Consider the following 19,593-nt stretch of genomic DNA (forward strand, 5'->3'; position numbering starts at 1 on the left):
CATTCAAAGCCAAGAATACTTTTTAAAGGACTGGAAGAGTACTAAACTGTCTTCCCCTTTACAGCAATATTTGGAAACATTATCAAGGTGGGAATTTAGAGGTGAGATTTTAACAACTTGCGATTTTAAACAAATATATTTTCCCGATCATTAATGATTATTAATGAACTCTCCTTTATAAAATAGCCCGGCTGCTATCAACTTCTTTGATAAAAATAGACAATTCTGAGAGTGTTTACAATATGCAGCATTTACTATATCATACTTTATTTTTTTTTTAGCTCTTCCTAAAATTGTTCTTTATCAGTGTTAGTAGTGGTCCTTGATAGGGGTTTTGCTTTAGAAAAGGTTGTTCTTATTTAAGTTATATGCTAGATGAAATACTTAAGGGATATCTTGGAAATGTTATATAAAAATGATTAAACTCAAGCTGTGGACTGTAAAAATTATAGCTTTATAGGCCACATGCCTGCCTACCCTTCAATCACTGTCAAAGTGATAATTTCTACAATAATATGTTTCTTTTATTGTGAGATTCTAAACATCAAGTGCTGTTTAAACATTAAACTGAATTGTTTATGTTAGTGCTGTACTCAGCGTGTCATACATCAGGCCACCGTAATCTCTCATGGAATGTAAAATTCTGTCATGAATCATGGCTTGTATATCGGAAATTACTGTAATTTTGATTGGAAATTACAGGGCTCTTGAAATGTTTCTAATTATGATAGAATGTTAGAGCCGCTTCAAACCTGTGTGCTTCTTCAGATGTCTTCATTTACATGCCAAGACTATGCATTAGGAGAAATGTCCTGCTCTCACTTTGCCCCTCACCCACCCACCGTGCACATTCTTGTTTTGACTCTTTAGTCTAATTATGATGAGGATCTCGTCGTCAAATGTATATTATCTTGCCTTTCTTTCTGATCCTGCGTCTTTTCTGACCTGTCCAATTACATTTATCAAGAATAACAGACTGTATTATTATGGAGCCAAACACTTTCTCCAAATCCTGAAAATAGATAAACAGAGAAACTAGACGTGTATTATTACAATAATAAGGGTCAGACTTAAAATGAACAAAAAACTAGACGTGTCTTATTACAATAATAAGGGTCAGACTTAAAATGAACAAAAATAAATATGAAAACTTTCTGGTGACTGTCATTTAATTGCTTGTCCTCTGTCACTTAATTCGGTGACATTTCCTGCCTCCCCATTTCCTTTCTGACTATAGCACAGCTCCTTTTAGTTAGCATCCCCTTTGCTACTTTCATTCTTTCTTTCTTTTAAATGATACCCCCAAATCTGCCCACCTGGCCCGATTTACTGATTTGGGAGCTGTTTAGACAGTGGCAACAATTGGCCGGTAATGTCACGTGAGTGATGTTCTGGTGAATTTTTTAAACATGCTTGCCGTTTGTACCCCTGTCCTCCAAAGCTTCCCATGAAGCTTCTGTTTTGGCAGTCGACTGGCAGCTTCTAGGTCTCTGCCAGGATGGTATGTTTCCCAGAACCCCTAAAGCTGTTAGCTAATCCCCTCATTACTGATTAAGAGAGAATCCAAGGAGCTGGTGGTTGGCGGTGGGGTCAAGCATACTGGTAACTTTCATTCTTTCGGGTAGTTATTCCTAACTACTAATATCCTCTAACTCCCTGACAGAGGGTTTTTGTGCTTTTCCCTTTGTCGTTCAGTTTAGGTGTCAACACTATCCTCGGTAGGAAAATATGTAGAAGGATTGATGATTACTTAAAAATAAGTGGTCCAAAAAGTATATATGTCACTGAGAGAAGTCAGACTTAACGAGGGAAAATAGTCACTATTTAACTTCTGTTCTGCCATGATTTTTGTGAAGGAAGCAGAAGAACTAATAAACAAACAAACAAAATATTCAAATCTGACCCTTTTGTGGTCAAAATTTTTAACTTCCAAAAGAGTTACTTACTTTTGAGATGTATGTGCCACAGCTTGTCAGAGTGAGGCAGAAGTCCCTGAAAATGAAGGGTGTATGAAGAGGGGAGAGCTAGAATCACTTTTACCTCAGCCCGTCTCACTCCATTTGCTTCCGGTCCTCTGAGTTGGCTAACTGTCCAGTGCCATCTTTGTGCTAGTCCCCACTGTTTGTTATGTATGACCTACATTTAATTCTCAGAGTAAACTTTGGAGCTAGCCCTGTTTTCTTCATCAGACTGTTAAGTAGTAGAGCTAACCCCAATTTCTTGATCCTTCTTTCTCTTTTAGTATTTCCTCAGGGTTCTAGGAGCTTCAGGACTGAAGTGATACCCTGCTCTGGAAGAGAGGAATTAGGGGTATTGGACTAACTGATCAAGGATATGGCAGGAACTTTCCTTTTTTCATTGACATTTTCATGGAATACAGGTTCTTATCAGCATAGGGTCCTAGGAATCCAGACTTTCTCATGTCCAGTTGGGCTGAGGGAAGATACATGGTAGAGGACTCCAAGTAGGACTCCGAGTAGATGTTAGAATATTGAGAAATTATTAAACTTTTTGAGCCCAAGATTCTTTTAACATGGGAGAAGATCATATGCTATAATAGATGCAGAAGAGCTTTTTAAATCATACAGCACTCTACACAAAGGGATAATGTCTTATGATGTGCTCAGCGAGAGGCTCAGACCCCTCCACAGAGTGACTTCTTTATTATCTATGTATTTATCTCAAATACTTTTCATTTTAGACTAAAAGGTAAAGCTTGAGGTATAGGTACCCTGAGTGGCAGGCAGCATAATCATTTTTTTTTAAAGATTTTATTTATTTGACAGAGATCATAGGTAGGCAGAGAGGCAGGCAGAGAGAGGAGGAAGCAGGCTCCCTGCTGAGCAGAGAGCCCGATGTGGGGCTCCATCCCAGGACCCTGGGATCATGACCTGAGCCGAAGGCAGAGGCTTAACCCACTGAGCCACCCAGGCACCCCCCGCATAATCATTTTTAAAATTTCAAACAGTCCCAAAATGTTATGAAACCAGATACATCATAGTCGTGCTATGTACTGACTAATGCACCAAGTATTTTCAGTAAAAGAAACCAACTCTGTGGATTCCACCATTTTACATAGATTCTGTCTTCTCTTTGATGAGTAATAGAAATGAGATTGTTTTTAACTCTGAATAAGATATGCAAGTAAAGACTGAAGGTAGGCTACTTTTTGTGCTTGGGTAGGAGAGCAGGCTAATGCAAACTTTAAAAGAATGATATGCTTTAAACATAATGTGAGTAGCTGGAAATGAATACACTTTATATTCTGGGTATTCAAATAACCAGCAGTTTTTCCAAGTGAATCATATTGGAATTTTATCAAACATTTAGTCTGATAACATTCAAATAATTATGAGAGCAGAATTTGCTAATTTTACTGTTTAAAAAAAATAGTTGATTTGGGTAATAACCATTACGGTATCAAGGTTCAGTTACTGTTCATTGGTTATAGTGTTTTCATGTGGGAGATGGAAATGGAATTTTTTCCTTAATGGTGGCAGATGTTGGAATCTAATTTTATTCCACAGCAAACCTCCTGAGAGCTCTGAGACTTAAGGTGTATGTCCAGCAAGGGGACATTAGCAGCGCCATAGGCCTTGCCTTGTACATGGAACTGTTACATTGATTTTCATGTCTGCAGAGGTAGGGCTTGCAGACACGGTAACGTGGGAGTCCAGGGCTCTGACGGCGTGCCGCTGCATCGCCCCGGATGTTTAGAAAATTATTTCTCTCGAGTGCTTTATTGAACCGGGTATTTCTTTTAGGGAAAGTGACTAGATGATGAAAATTCTATTTGACTGAACATGACTGAATATAATCTTTGGCAGTCTCTACCCCCACCAGTCCCATAGACTTCTAGGACTCTGACTGCTACTGCTACTGCTTCGTTACTTGATAGGTATGATTTTAGTGCCTAAAAAAAAAAAAGAAAGAAAGAAAAAGGAAAGTGGCCTTTGCCTCTGCAAAGGTAGCACAACCAGTGGAAAAGAGCAAATAATTTAAAGTCTCTTGCTTTTCTTCCATTCACTTTTCAGACACTCTTGTTATTGAGATTCAAAGCCTTTAGTGGGGTGGAGGTAGAAGAGAAGGGGGTAGAAGACAGAAGGAAGCTTTGGTGCATCTTTTTGGCTTTGGGTTTGGAAACTCTTTGCTGGTGATTAGAATGTCTTAAATACAAGTAAGATGATATGTCACCGATCGCTGGGGCTAGAAATGGGCCAAAATAATGTCATTTTCATTGCCGGGAACAGGAATGTATCATGACAAAACCCAGGGGAAAAGAAAAAATCACAGAACCATAGTTGCACTCTGTACTCCAGCATGTTAGTGAAGGCATCTTTTATTTGGTTAGAATTAAATTACACTTCAGGGAAACTACACTTGGAAGCTCTGTGCTGATTCATTCTTTTGGAATGTTCATGCGACAGACTTTGCTGCAACACGATTTCACCTGCGTAGCCTCCTATGGAAGACACAGAGGAGGCCCCTGCAGCTGTGAGAGAGTCACGGCGTCAGTTTTTCCTGGTGCCGCATCCTTTTCTGAGAGTCTCTGGGACAGTCTTGACATACTGTCCTCATTGCCCCTTCTCTTGGGCAAATCCAGTGTTCTTCAGGCAGGGTCTGGGGAGAGAACTGCCTCTTGACACACATTCCATCTAGTACTTTATTTTATTTTATTATAATTATGATTATTAATTTTTTTACTGGGTAGAGCTGACTCTGTGGTGATGCAGCTTTGATTTCCCTGAATTGGCTTGAGAAGTACTTTGAGGGGAGAGCAAGGAGAGAAGCAAGACAACCCCACAACTCCAGGTGGAGCCACAGGGTAACCTGCCCATTTGCACTTTAGCACCCACGTGGGAGGCCACTGTGTGCTGCCCTCTTGAATAAGAAGGATGTGGAGTTCTGTCTATCTCCTGTTTAGGGTGGCCTGTGTTGGTAACCACCTAAAAATCTCTTATGTCCAAATACTGGAAATCCATATTGGATTTAATTTTCTAAAATGCAGACCTATCTTTGTATTTCTAGTTGGTGGCTGAACAGGACTGTTGAAGTCAATGGTTTTAAATATACAAATATTGACCTACTATAACAGTTTAAAAGGTACACAATCATTACACAGTATTTTAAGGGCTAGTTGAATTTGGGGATCTGAATATCAGCCTGTCTACATTTTAAAGATAAGCCTATGCTTTATAAATCTAGGGTATGATCAAGGAGGCCCAGAATTATTAAGTAGAACACTTACTTGCTCATTATATTTTGAGCTAGAAAATCATGTAAGGGGATGTTTTTCTTTCTATACATTTTTAAAAAGTTGGACAGAAGGTTTTCAGTTACCTTATTGCCATGTACAAATCATTTAAAATCTTTACTCTTTTGCCTTAAATTTAAAATTAATTCCCTTATAGAAATACATTTTCTCCACTGACACACTTAATAAGTTAACTGTTACAAATACAGTCATAATTCATTAAGCCCATTTTCTCCATCTTGAGAAAACGTCACAAGAAAATTTTAGACAGTATTTGAAAAGAATCAGTTTGCAAATATTGGGCCAGCTCTTGAAAGAGGGTCATCGTATGGGGAAGTCCAAGGAAGGTTACCACCAGAGTGGCCCACTTTAAAAGTATTTGAGCATACACCTTTTAAAGCTTGAGTATACTGGTTATGCATCTGTAGAACTGGCTTTAAACTGAAGCCACCTTTTGTCTTAAAAGGTTAGGATAAAGTTGAAAAGTGTAGACGAAGAATATTTTGTGGGAATTCCTCTTTTTGGAAGCTCTTCCATGATATGATCAGTTTTGACAGGTGATGAGTGAGTTCTTCAGGACAGGCTCAGGCATCCACAGAATGGGAGCAGGGAAGAGAACAAGCCCATGGGGTTTAACTCTTAATAGCAGTCAGTCCTCCAACGGAATGTAACTCGCCTAGACTTAGCACGGAACTGTAGCACTAATAGAATCCTTCAACAAACTACCAAGTTGAAAGGAAAAGTGTTTTCTCAGAAGTCCCCACAGTTGTCTTTTATGTTTTGGGTAGTAAAGGTAGGTTTTATTGTAGCTTTATCTCCTTTTTTCCTCATATGGGAAATGAAAATAAAGGCCCTGTGAAATGAATGAACTATGAAAATGCATTTATGCAAAATGACAATAGAAAAATAGCTCTGGAAGAAACTGCACCATTAAAATTTCACATCAGTGAAAGGTGCTAAGAGAAGGATGGAAGAAGTTCTGTTGCTAATACGAATCTCAGGTAGATTTTTTTTTTCCTGCTCTGCGAGAATACCTTTAGCCTCTTAAAAAAGTAACCTTTGAGAGGATTCATTTTTAGAAGTGTAGTTGCTTTTACCCGTGCCGTTCTGTTGACAAAATACAACAATGTCTTGGACCACTCCTATAAAAACAAATGTATATGTCTTAGAGATTAGTAGAAATACAGCCCTCCTGTAACTTATCATGAAATATCTTGTAAAAAACACAAGTTCCATCCTCTTGTGGTGTTGCCATACAATTGCTAAATTGATGAAGTTGTCTTTTTTCTGTCTTAATCTACTTCTGGTGTATGTGAATAGAGAATCTATTCTCCTTTGATTACTTGATTCAACAACTCCAGTTGCCTTTGTGCATTTTTTTTTTTTTTAACAATTCCCTTTTCAACCAGTATGCTTCAGGAATTGGGTTTAAACACACTGTTTCATAAACTGCCAGCCTCCTCGGCCGCCTCAGTGCCTCTGATTCCGTAAATCAGATCATAGGCAGCATGCTGTCATATAATAAGGTGTCTGATCCTTATTACCAGTTTGTTGATGCACAGACTCCTTCAAATTGACCATTGCAACACATGGTTTCCCCTGAAACTAGCTGTGATAATTAGCGTGGTTCTAATGAGACAGAATGTCACTGATCTTGTGCTGAACTGTCGAGTATCGGCGCTACGGATGGGAACTGTCAGAGCCTGCCATCTGTGACAGCGCTTGGCATATTCCGGTGGCAAGGTAGAGCATGCTCAATAGAGTATTTTCAAACAAATGGCCCTTTTCTTGATGAGGGCTCTGTGTTCTGCTCAACTGGAAGAATGTTTGCCCCAACTTTGGCCCGCGCAGCACCCATTTTGAGATCCAAATGCAAATAAACATTTAAATCTCGGTTCTGTGTTACGTAAGAGAGGAGTCTTTTGTTTAGCAGGTGAATTTTAAGTGGCCTTCCTTCCCCTGATTTTTGACTCTCCCAGTTGCCCCATTTCATCAGTTAGCAATAAAGCAGTCATTTACGATACTTTTCCCGATTTTAAAATTGCCTTGTTTAAAAGAAATTTTTTGGGAGTTGGGATGGCTCCTGGTGATGAAGCAGTCTGATCTGAGGGAGAGGAAGGGGAAACGAAAGAAATAGCCCCGAATGTGTACCAGAATACCCAAGTTGAACAGAAGAATTAAAATGGACAGGACATTTAGATCTGTAGGCTCCAGAGGGAAGTAGAGCTTTTTTGCTGGAGTAAAAGTCCAGCGCTGCTTATCATTCCAAAATATGCTTTGTTGCTTTTTATTTCCTCCTCTCTGGCAGACCACACAGGGCTTGTTCTGAAGAACATTTTCACTAATCTGATCAGGCAGCCAAATACGCCGGGAAAACTGCTTTAATGATCCCACTAATTACCTCAAGTCAATATGAACTGTATTATTAGACTGAGGGAAAATATTCCATTAGGTCTCCCCCTTGGGAGTTTCTCCGCTTTGTGATGTCACTGAAGCCTTCACCCTCTCGCTTGTAATTAATTTTATTTACACACGCAGGCACGCACAAGGTCACACCTGCACAACCGGCGCTGGCCAGGGAGCTTGTGGCACTCCGGCTTAATCAGATCTGTCATAATTACCATTCTGCATGTTTCTGACACACGCTGTGAAATATTTCAATTTAACTGCCGCTACCAGCACAACCAGATGTAGTGCGAGTGTGGCTGCATTGGAAATATTATTCCTCAGGATAAACTCTCTCCTCCTCCTTTTTCCTCCCCCCCCCCTTTACAGCTAATGTGGCACAGAAGCTGATGTATCCTGTAAATCTTGAATGCAGCGCTAGATTGATAACAGGCGATTAGACAGTTTAACCACAAACAGCTTGTTCATTTTTCACAAATGAAAACCACATGTGGTGTAACTAAAATTTCAGACCCTTTTTTTTTTTTTTTTTTTTAAGAGTTGGGGTATGTATGTGTGTGTGTTGAAGATGTGCTTAAATAAAAATAAAATGTAATGAAAAGAAGTTTAAGTGTCTATAAAAAAAAAATGGAAATGTTGCCTAGTCTTTTCCAGGTTCTTTTATCAGAAGATAAAAGGTTCTTTTATCAAAATCCTTATCAAATCCCATTTTTTTCCACTTTCACCAAAACTCAAATGAGAGAAAGAGTCTCTGTTAGACTTTTCTATTATTTTCTCTAAGATTTCTTTTGGACGGGAGAGATGATATCCCTCTGGTCTATCCCTTTGTATTTTTTTTTTTTTCAGTGCTAAGCCTTTTATTTGAAATTGAGTCTGAAAGAGTATTTTACTGTTGGGCATGTATAGTTTTTTAAAGGTCAGTCTCCCTCTTTTTTTAAAATGGAAAGTTGTTAGTTTAGGCTTTATGGTCCTATCCCAGACAATTCAAAAAACAAAATGGACCCAATCAGGAAATGTATTTCTTAAGAGATGTTTGTTGGTATGCAGAATCAGTCTGAAAGGTAGAGTTCAAAACCAATGAATTCTGTTTCCATAGAAATTTTGGAGATAATTTTGGCAGAAAGTATAGGCTCAGTGGGTTACCATATAAGGCCAGAGTTATCACCAGTCTCGGAAGAATTCAGCCATAAAAAAATTAAAGTATTGGAGCCATAAGAAGGCAAATAGGCTGGTAGAAAACTAAAGCCACAGCTATAGCCTAGTTAAATGTCTTTTAATGCCAAATAAAATACACTCCTTCTCTTTTATCTTTAGTTTTGTTTTACTACTTAAGTTATGAACCTCTCTCAGAAGCTTTCTAGGATTCTGTGGTGATTCCTGTTATCTGATAAGAGGTGCCATTTCCCGTGGACTACTTGGTTTTTTACCCTGTTCCCTTACTTTATTCATTTTCCTCCTTCCTTAGTTATTTGTTTACATTAAATAAACTAACAAAACTTCACTTCCTAAGTTTTTCACCAGAAGTTTCTTTCCCCTTACCCTGGCTATTTTCTGTGTGTGTTGAGTTTGCTGCATGATATCTTCTAAATTTGAAATTTAACATTTTTCTGCCTCTTCATGTTTTCTTTCTTTCTTCCTTTAAAGGAAAAAAAAAAAAGTTTGCCTTTTAATTAGAACCCTTCTCCCATCTCAGATGCTAAGCCATTCACACAGTTAATACCAAATTATTAGGTCAGTCGCTTCTCACATTCTTCATCTGCCTTTGTAGTCATAGTGCAAGATGCAGATATTGTGGAAGATTTGATTCAATCCCCACTGCAGTGATCTGTTACAACACTATTTCCTGTTGAATACAGATGTCCCCTCAGAATCCTTCTTAACACAAAGGTGAAGGCACCAGTCACTAATCATTAGCTCAACCCACTGCTGTTTCAGTCACTTTTTGTTTTAGGATTCCCAAGAAGAGGTTTGATGTACATAGCATAGCTGTATGGGAATGAGTCCAGGAAGTAAGAAAAGTGGAGGTTAAAAATATGAAAATCAAAAACCAAAACAAACCTATTCCTTACGATCTCATTGGTACTGCCTTTGCTTTAATGACCCCTAAAGTTTTTGCACAGCTACTTCAAGATATGTTAGGGATAAGCCAGCTTGCAAATTGAATCACATCTTGCAGTCATTGGTAGAGCTCACCACAGAAAGGAAACTGAACTTACTCCTTAGCAAGTGAAAGATTTCATTAACATTCTGAGAAATCATCCACTAGTTTTCCATGTTTGCAAACTTTTGTTTTTGCATGTTAGAATTTCTTTGTTCCCATCACACCTGTTGATACAAAGAGAATAGGAAGGAGAGGGGGGAAAAAAGAGTTACTGCTTAGGGATTGCTGTGGTATGTACAGAATTTGAGAATAGTCAATATTTTGAGTATGAGGGAAGAGCATGTCTTTTCATTAAATGTAATTAGACTACAAGAACCCCATTGTTCCAAAAACAAAAAAGATTGTAATTTTCTTTATGGACCCCACTCTATCCCTGTCTAATAGAAGGACAGTTTTCATGTATCTGGTAACAAATCATAGTTGAAGATTCAGTAGAAAGTAGTTCAGAAAACTTTATCCCGCCCAACTCAGTCCACTTTCCTTAGCACTGTACGATTGTTCTTCTGGAGTGTTCTTGGATCCTCGTGAAAATGTAGAGGAAGGAGAATTGGCTATTTGCCATTTTCTTTGGGACCCACTGTTTGCCTTTTTCATTGTTGAAGTCATCAGTATCATGTACAGCATAGCTCACCTTTGTATTCCCAAGCTGACAGGAATGGGAGGACATGTTCCTAAATGTCTGTGTCAGATAGAAATAGGGTAATGGGAGCTAATTGACAGACTCATAAATGGTTTATATAACAACTTGGACATAAACTTCATCTCTCAGGGGAAGCATTGAGGATTGCAAGGAGTGGTGATCCCAGGTTCCCCTGCTATCATGCCATGTGGCCCCAGGCAAGTCATTTAACGTCTCAGGCCCAGAACCTCTCTGTCAGGAAGGTAGAATAGGTTGGGTCAGTTATGTCTGTTGTCTCTTTCAGTTCCAGGTTCTGTGAGTTTGTTGCTGAGACAGGTGCACAAGTGTGAAAAAGGATGCTATTTTGATTGAAGGGACTGCCGACAGGTGTGTTAGTCTGAAAATGAGTCACAGAGGAGGAAAAGTTTTGAATGATGAAAGGGCTTAGTTTGGGGAGTTTGGACAAAGTGCTATTTTGGGGTCTGTAGCCAAAAAGCCTTCATAGGTGGGGTATAGTGGGGAGAATGGATTGCTTGGGAGCCAGTGTATGAACTTAAGTTATGTAGTGTGAAATGGGCTGAAGGTTGTTTTAACTCATCTGAGACTGGTGATTACACACCTGGATGACCTCTCTCATCAAGGACCTAGCAGAACCAGTACAGTATAGAGATGAGAGGAGCTCCGTTCAGATGGGGAATGGGCTTGGCTTAACACGCGGCAGGGCCGTGTTTGCCACAAAACAGTGTGACTGTTTTGAAGGGTTGCTGGAGAAACATGTTTTTTTTCTGGCTTGCTTGTTTTTTAACTGATACCTGAAATTCTACCTTTAACATTTCACTATTTTTGGACTGGTGTAAGTCCTGGGAAGGGTAACGCATTAAAGAGGAAAGAAATACTCTCGGCGCATGAGAAATCCCAGGTTTGGAAGAGGTTAGTGAAATAAAAACAGGGCAGGGAATGACAGCCCAGTTGAAGGAATATCTTGAAGCCCATATTTACAAGTTCATAAATTGGTACCTGTAGCATTTAATAGCTGCCGAGGACTGCCCATTCCCAAATGTCTCCTTTAACTGTTTATACCCATTTACTAATGGTACCAACACGAGTGCTAGTTGTTATGGGTGCTTGGCTGGTTCATTGATGGAGTATTTGGTGGTTTAAATGAAATGCAGATTAGCTAAAAATAAATTACTTTCAATAAGGTCAAGGAAGTGAAGGCTGTAAATAAAATATACATTCACAAACAGACAAATGCTATTAGGAAATCCAGTTCAGTCCATGCCAAGCTGTTACTGTCTAAATTGCCTTCTTTCTTCCTGGCTTGCAATTAATTTTTGCTTGTGTGTTTGGAGATTGGGGGGAAGGGTAATAGCCTAATGGGTAATGATTTTATTTTAGTATTTTGATTAAAGAGACTAAATAACTTGGACCCTGGATAACCATAAGGACTAAAGCCTTATCCATCAAGCTTAATTTCTAGACAGAAAGTTGCATTATATTTCTGGGTAAATTCAGCATTGTACTACATATAATATATGGTGGGGAGATGGCTGTGTGGGAGTTATTTTCTACCTATGCCTGCCCCCCGAACCATCTTTCCAATTCACTTTTTGTCTTTCTTTAACCCTCTACTTGTCTAGACTCCTTCTGCCCTGTCCTCAAATCTTAAAAGCAAGTACTTTAAAGCCATTTGTTCTTTGAAAAGCGGTGCTGAGGTGTTTACCTCTGGTTTCCTAACCTTTGCATAGTTCTGCACACCCCATGGCATGCCCAGGTCACTGTTCTATTTCTCTCCCTGCTGCCATTCTCTGTCTGTTCTGCTAACTTTTCCCCTACTGTTTGGGAAACCCAGGTGTCTTTGGAAAGCCTTTTTAGTGTTCCTCTTCCGACAGATAGAATTTCTTAAAGGATAATCTGCTAATCTTGTCTACCTTTACAATTATTTGGATGGTATGAAATTAACTAAATTAGAATATGGTTGCTTTATTCACGGTTGTAAACCCATTTTCTGAGTTTGTAATAGGACCAGGGAAGAACAGGATGTCAATATGTACTAGTACAATTGTTACTCAAAAATGCTGAGGCTGTCAAACTATTATTTTATGAATAAAATCTCCTCCAGCACTGAAATAAATAAATCGAATCAAAGTCTTCCCCCAGGGGCTCCTGGGTGGCTCAGTGGGTTAAGCCTCTGCCTTTGGCTCAGATCATGATCTGATCCTGATCTGGTCCTGGGATTGAGCCCCACATTGGGCTCTATGCTTGGCAGGGAGCCTACTTTCCTCCCTCTCTCTCTGCCTGCCTCTCTGCCTGCTTGTGATCTTGGTCTGTCAAATAAATAAACAAAATCCTTAAAAAAAAAAAAAGTCTTCCCCCATTTTGGTCGACTTGAGATTGGGTAAGGGTGTGTATTCTCATCAGCCATGGCACTGTTGAGATTCCGTGATGGAAACCTGGTTTCAGGACACCATCTGTGAACCATTGTACTAGTGACTATTTTCCTCCAATCCTTGTCTAAAAGGCATGGTCCTTTAGTGGCAAAAAAAAAAACAAAAAAAAAAAAAACAAAAACCCCAAAATCCAAAAACCAACCAAACCAAAAAAACCCCAGGATATCTGTTCCATGACCATAAATACCAAAGTTTTCTAAACTACTTGGAGCTGATATAAGACAGTTCTAGAAAAATATTTGAATTATATGTGTGTATATATACACACACACATGCATATGGGGTGGTAGGAGTTCTTAACCTGTGGCCCACCTTCCCCCAAGAGGTCCATGAGCTTGGATAGAAAAAGAAATCTTTATTTTCATTAACATGTTACTGAATTTTGACATATTATTCAATTACCAGTATGGGCACTAGAACATAGTAGTATTAACAATAGGTATAAATTTGTCACCAGTAAAAATCACAAATATTTTCACATCACATTAAGTTATTGCAGATATCTCAAAATATTATCTTTGCTCATCACTATAAAATTACAGTAGTTATCAGATCTGTTGTTAGAGCTCGTTATTTAGTGTGTTAATAAAGAGGGATTTATATTACTATATCACAAAGTTTTGATAACGGTATTTCAGCATAATTGGTTTTCTTCATCATCTTATGTATTTTATTTCAGGCATATAAAAACATTGTTCTAGAAAGGCATCATCTGTAGGCTTTTACCAGCTTGCCAGAAGGGTCGATGGCACAAAAGAAATGAGATCAATCATTAGATAAATTATATGTGAGGGGGGGAACTACATATTTTTTCTAGTACATTAGCTGAACAATTCTTGAATTTACCAGGGAAATGCTTGTTATTTATTACCTTATAGTATGCTTCTTTTTCAAATGCCCTTCACTTCAGAGCATGTAAGCAGGGGTTAGAGTCCTTGCAGTGACATTTAAAACAACAGCAAAACCAGAAACCTTATCAGCAGCCTTTTCTCCAACATTCTGATGCCATATGCAGTGCAGCACTTTGTGACAGAGGAGCCTTTGCCCTTAGGCTCGAGACTTTGTGTCAGGAGAGCCTCACCTGTAATATCAGCTCCATCTGAAGTGTAAGCTGTCCTTCCCTCATCGTACTGCAATTGCTGGTGGAAATGACTCCCTGTTATATCTGTCTCCACATTTCCTCTTAGCCTGTATAGTAGGTGGCACAGAGATGGCACTTAATAACTATTTGTAGAAGGATGAAATGATGCAGAAGCACATTTCATCTGGTCTCAAATTTTCCCTCACAAAACTCAGCTCATTCCGAAGGGAGTCCGGATGGGAATTTGTAGGGGCTGGGGGTTGGCTCTGTGCTCAGAAGGCAAGAGTAGGGTCAGACTCCTGTCCTCTTCCCCCGGGGCCCTCTCGGAGCCTGCCTTCCCCAGGTATAAAACAGGATCAGTAGTCATGAGGAGTGACTGACTTGGCCTGTGCCGAGAGCCGAGCCTCTTTTCTCCCCCTTGATTGGTAATTATAACCCAGCCATTGTCACTGGGATCCACATGATGCTTCTAGAAATATTTATGCTTTCTTTTTTTGAAGTGTCCTTGTGAATCACAAGATTTGAGTCCCTCAATTAGGCCAACCTCTGATTAGTAGGTTTGCATAATGGTTAAAATGATGTGGGTTTTGGCCACAAAATGGGTATTACTTTATCAGCAAAATCATAAGCAGTTCAGGAGCTCATAATGACCCTGCCCGCTTAATTGTTCCTCTTAGGATAGGAGTCCCATAACTTTTACAATCCCAATTTGCCTTCCCCTGGTTTTAAAAATTCTTTGTTATCTTTCCTAGGATATCATAGAGGGAAGATTTAAATTTTTAATTCCCAGCCCCTAAATATGCACGATGGGACGTATAGCTCATTCTAGAAGATATCTGCTAGTGTTGAAAAGTTTCATATAAATCAGCTAAAAATACATTGACAGAAATATTTATTAAAATAACCTGTGTAAGTTATTTCTGTAAGCAAACAAACCACTGTATCAGGTAAATCGTCACCTAAAAATGATTCATGTCATAAGTTCAAATTGTTATTTTTTTTTCTTTTGCACATGGCATATGTGGAGATTTAGCAACATTTTTTTCATGATCTTCATAATTTTGAATAGAAAAATACTGTAAAATTTTAATAGTGACTTTAGGAGGCAACACGTAAGAGATTGGCTTCATAACATTGCCATATAAGCGCATATTTATTTGGATTGAGGGGTTTGAGAGACATGAAGTTTCCCATTAAGCTTCTTTAAATAATCAGATGTGTTTGCTTTTGACAGAAGACTTTAATAGTGCTTCTCCACCTCCTTAAACCTAGTAAGCTGAGCTCAGTTTGAATCTTACTTTTTGAAATGCAACATCATCATAAATGCAAATTGTTGGACTTTGCTACAATACTTGATATCCTTGGGAATAACAGAGACGTATACAGCTTCTTCTCCCTAATTAAGGAGTCCAGATTGTGCGGCCTTATACCTTTCTCTCTCCCAGAACTTACTGCCACTTCAGTGTTACAGGGAATCTTCTGTTTCATTTTTGCACTTACTCATTGAAGTGTGAGCCTCAGGGCCTGTCAGGCCCTTTGGGTAAAGGAAAGTGAAGAGGACGCCATTCAGAGGGAGATTTGTGTGGTCCTGTGTTTATGATAAATGTATTTCAGCGAAGATGGTGGTATCCTAGGTTAGTAAACCCATCACCGTTAGTTCATGGAAGAAATGCTGAGGGCCTGAAGCAGAGCAGTAGGAATGGAAAATAAGGAACCAATTCAAGAAACCTTCTGAAGGAGTAGAATTGGTAGGAATTCATGGTTGTTCTCTTATAAAGCAAAGAGACAAGAAAAATCAGGTTTTTATTTTTTTTTATATATTTTTTAAAGATTTTATTCATTTATTTGACAGAAAGAGGCACAGCACAAGAGGGAACACAAGCAGGGGAAGTGGGAGAGGGAGAAGCAGGCTTCCTGCGGAGCAGGGAGCCCAATGTGGGGCTCAATCCCAGGACCCTGGCATCATGACCTGAGCCAAAGGCAGACCCTTAACGGCTGAGCCACCCAGGTGCCCCGAAAAATCAGTTTTAATTGAAGCTATTTGCTATTTTTTTTAATTAAAAACATATAGCTATTATAGAAGAAACAAAAAAAATGCAAGCATAAAGAACATAAGAAATACCCATAATCCCAATTAACTAAAGATAGCCCGATATATGTTCTTTATACACATGAGTATGTACGTATACATACATATATGTCTGTACATATATATGTCTTACATGTATTTAGATGCTGTACATACCTTTTAATTCCCTATTGAGATATATTTAAGTTAGAATCTCCTTTTGCTATCACAATTAATGCTAACATGAACATTATTAGAGTTAAATATTTGTATACATCTTTATCATTTATTTAGGATCAGTTCTCAAAAGTAGAATTACTGGATCAAAAAAAGCTTTTGTGTTTTAAAGGTGATTACTAGACATTTCTACATTCAAACATTTCCACCATTGCCTTTCAGTAAGATTATACCAATTTATACTTCAAATAACAGCCTTTCAGCCCAGGTGACTGGGTGGGTGGTGATGCTATTAATTGAGTTAAACTACATCGGAGGAGAACCTAGTTTGTAGGAGGAAGATGGTGGGTTCAGGTTAGGATATGATAACTGACTTGTTTTCATTAATTCCCTAGATAATCAAATTCCTTTGGATTATCTTCATGATAATGAAAACAATAATAAAAATAGTGATGACATTCATCATGCTGTTACTGTGTGCCAATCCCCTTGCATGAATTGTCTCATTTAATTCTCACACACCCTATGAACCGTAGTAAAATCATCCCCATTTTATAGAGGAGAAAATTAAGGTCTAGAGAATTTCAGTAACTTGACCTGGGCTATAGTAAGTAGTAGAATAAGAATTCAAATTAAAACCCAGGCTTTCTTAACAGGTTGGTCTTGTAAGTACAGTACATTCAGGAGATGAGGTCACAGGAATTAAGTATTCTCAGGAAAGTTCAGTAAGGTAAAGAGCTATAATAAGAGAATGGGGGACATATTTCAAAAAGCAACTGGTCTACCTATTTTTTCCTGGCATACCACTAATTCATCTCCCTCTTTTTTTCATTATCCACCTCATTTTAAATATTGCCCACTTTTAAAGGCCATGCCAGTATCACTTTTTATCAGTAAAGACTTCCTTGACTACTCAGCCCATCTCTTCTTCTCACCACTTGGATCCCACTTGATGTTCGTCCATCATTGACCTTTATCACGCACTCCGTTGCACTGGTGTTATTTTTGAATGCTTCCCAAGTATACTGTGAGCAATTTTAGGCAAGTACTTTCAGTTAAGTCATCAGACCTTTTTGTCGTTATTCAGGGACCAGGCATGGGGCTGAATGTTTTCTATTTCATTTGAACCAGCCACAGTCCTGCAAGATTACTACTATTATTGTCTGTTCTTTGTAGAGGAGGATCTGAGACTCAAAACGGTAGTTTGCTCAAGTTTACATACATAAATGCCTATAGGGGATATAACCCTTTATCAGTATCCTGAGGTGCTAGAGCATGACTTGAAGGAGAGTTCGTATTTGGGTGGGCAGGAAAAAGAAGAAAGGGCTTTCCTGTTAGTTCGAAGAATGAAAAATAGAGTGTGGGGAAATGCTGGGTAACACGTAATAAATACTCCAATGAATTAGGACTTGAATGTGATTGGGAGCAGCCATCAAGGTAGCTCTGGGGAGTGTTTCTTCTAGGGACTTGTGAGCATTTTCTCTAAAATGGGAAGTCTTTGAAGGTCATTTTGGGCAGTAAGATAACTTTGGCAATTTGAAAGCAGAACACCAGACCAGTGACTTTCATCCCAGCCTGTCTTTTCCAAGGGCATCTCAGAGATGGCTAGGAAGGTTCCAGAAAACTTAGTTACACTTGTAATTTATCTGTCAGGAAGGTCCATAGGCTAAATTAGACATCATATTTATTTGCTTCTTGTAGGCATCACAACTCTGTGTGGTAGCACTTATTCTCATTCTCCACCAACATTGGTGTACTTTTTCCCCTAAGTTAAGAAAAGGAATGATTACTTAAAAGCTTCTTTGTCAGAAATTGAAATAATTGTCCATTGGAAGTAATTAAAAAGAGTGTGTGGTGTCTAAGAGCATAATTCAAGGAAGAAGGGTCCCAGACTAACAAGGCATGGGTGATCAGGTGGAAAGGGGCCAATGATTCTTTATGATAGAAACAAGGCTAAAATTGATGAACCTTGGGAGTGCTGAGTTTTCTGGTTTTTTCCTCCCTTCAGTTTTCTGCTTTTTAATGACACTAACTATGGAGAACGAGAAGGGAATAAAAACTTAAGTAAGATACTGGGGTGCCTGGGTGGCTCTGTCGGTTAAGTATCCAACTCTTAGTTTTGGCTTCGGTCATAATCTCAGGGTTGTGGGATTGAGTCCTCCATCAAGCTCTGTGCTCAGCTGGAGACTGATTGAGATTCTCTCTCTTCCTCTGCCCCTACCGTACTGCTCATGCACATGTGCTTTCTCTCTCTCTCTAAAGAAATGGATAAATCTTTAAAAAAAAATGATATTAATTTAAATATCTTAGAAAATGTGTATAAATGTTATAAATGTTATGTATATAATGTTATAAAATGTGTATAAATGTTAAACAGGAGCCAAATCATATCACTGAAACTTATATGTCAAAAATATATCTTAGTTGAGGGGAAAAACAAAAAATTCTTTTTCCAAGCCCATATTCAAGCATCAGGCATATAAGCCAGATTTTTGTTTGTTTCATTTAAGCTTTGAAGAAACTATCTTGGAAGCAGGTTAGTTTATGAAGTATAAGAAAAATTAAACATTTAGGTTAGATGTTTTCCAAATCTAATATCTTTAAAGGAAAAGGCAGCCTTTCTTTGGAAAAATTCTGTTTCAAACTACAAGATTATTTTCTTGCTACTTTAATATATTATCTACAGTTTTATGCTTTTCTCTTCATTCCTTCTTTCTCCCTGCTCAGATTCTCCCTCCTGAAAATATTCTTTAAACTGTAAGATCTCCTTCTCAACAACCTTTTTTTTTAAGTGAGAACTTTATATCACTCTGGCCAGATTGTCATCTGATAATCTTAATATGGATCAAACAATCTGTAGCAAAAGGAATACTTTATTTATAAATAAATAGGAACACTGTATTTATGTGTGCCATAAAGCCAGTGGCTTTGAGAAGGTAGAAAAGAGAAGTACATAAAAACCACTTTCATTCTTTTACTTGCTTCAATTTTAAGCAAAATTGCATAATAGTAATTATTTATTAGGGCACCTGAGTGGCTCAGTCATTAAGCGTCTGCCTTCTGCTCAGGTCCTGATCCTAGGGTCCTGGGATTAAGTCCCACATCGGGCTCCTTTCTCAGCGGGAAGCCTGCTTCTCCCTCTCCCACTGCCCCTGCTTGTGTTCCCTACTAGATGTGTCTCTTTCTGTCAAATAAATAAATGAAATCTTTAAAAAAAATTATTTACCAATGATTCTGATTATTCAAAATTCACTAAATTTTAATGGGAGTTTTTCCTCAGATTGTATGAACATAAACCTCCAGAAAAAAAAAAAAAAAAAAAAGAAAGAAAGAAAAGAAAGAAACCTCCAGGAAATTCTGCTAGATGCATTTAACCT

General features: G+C 38.4%; 1 protein-coding gene across 8 annotated transcripts in view; it reads left to right on the forward strand.

The window, feature by feature from the left end:
- Positions 1 to 19,593, forward strand: part of SATB1 (SATB homeobox 1) — a 99,937-nt gene that overhangs the window by 68,694 nt on the left and 11,650 nt on the right. The window lies entirely within an intron of this gene.

This window comes from Mustela nigripes, chromosome 2, assembly GCF_022355385.1.
Source record: "Mustela nigripes isolate SB6536 chromosome 2, MUSNIG.SB6536, whole genome shotgun sequence".
NCBI classification, from domain to species: Eukaryota; Metazoa; Chordata; class Mammalia; order Carnivora; family Mustelidae; genus Mustela; species Mustela nigripes.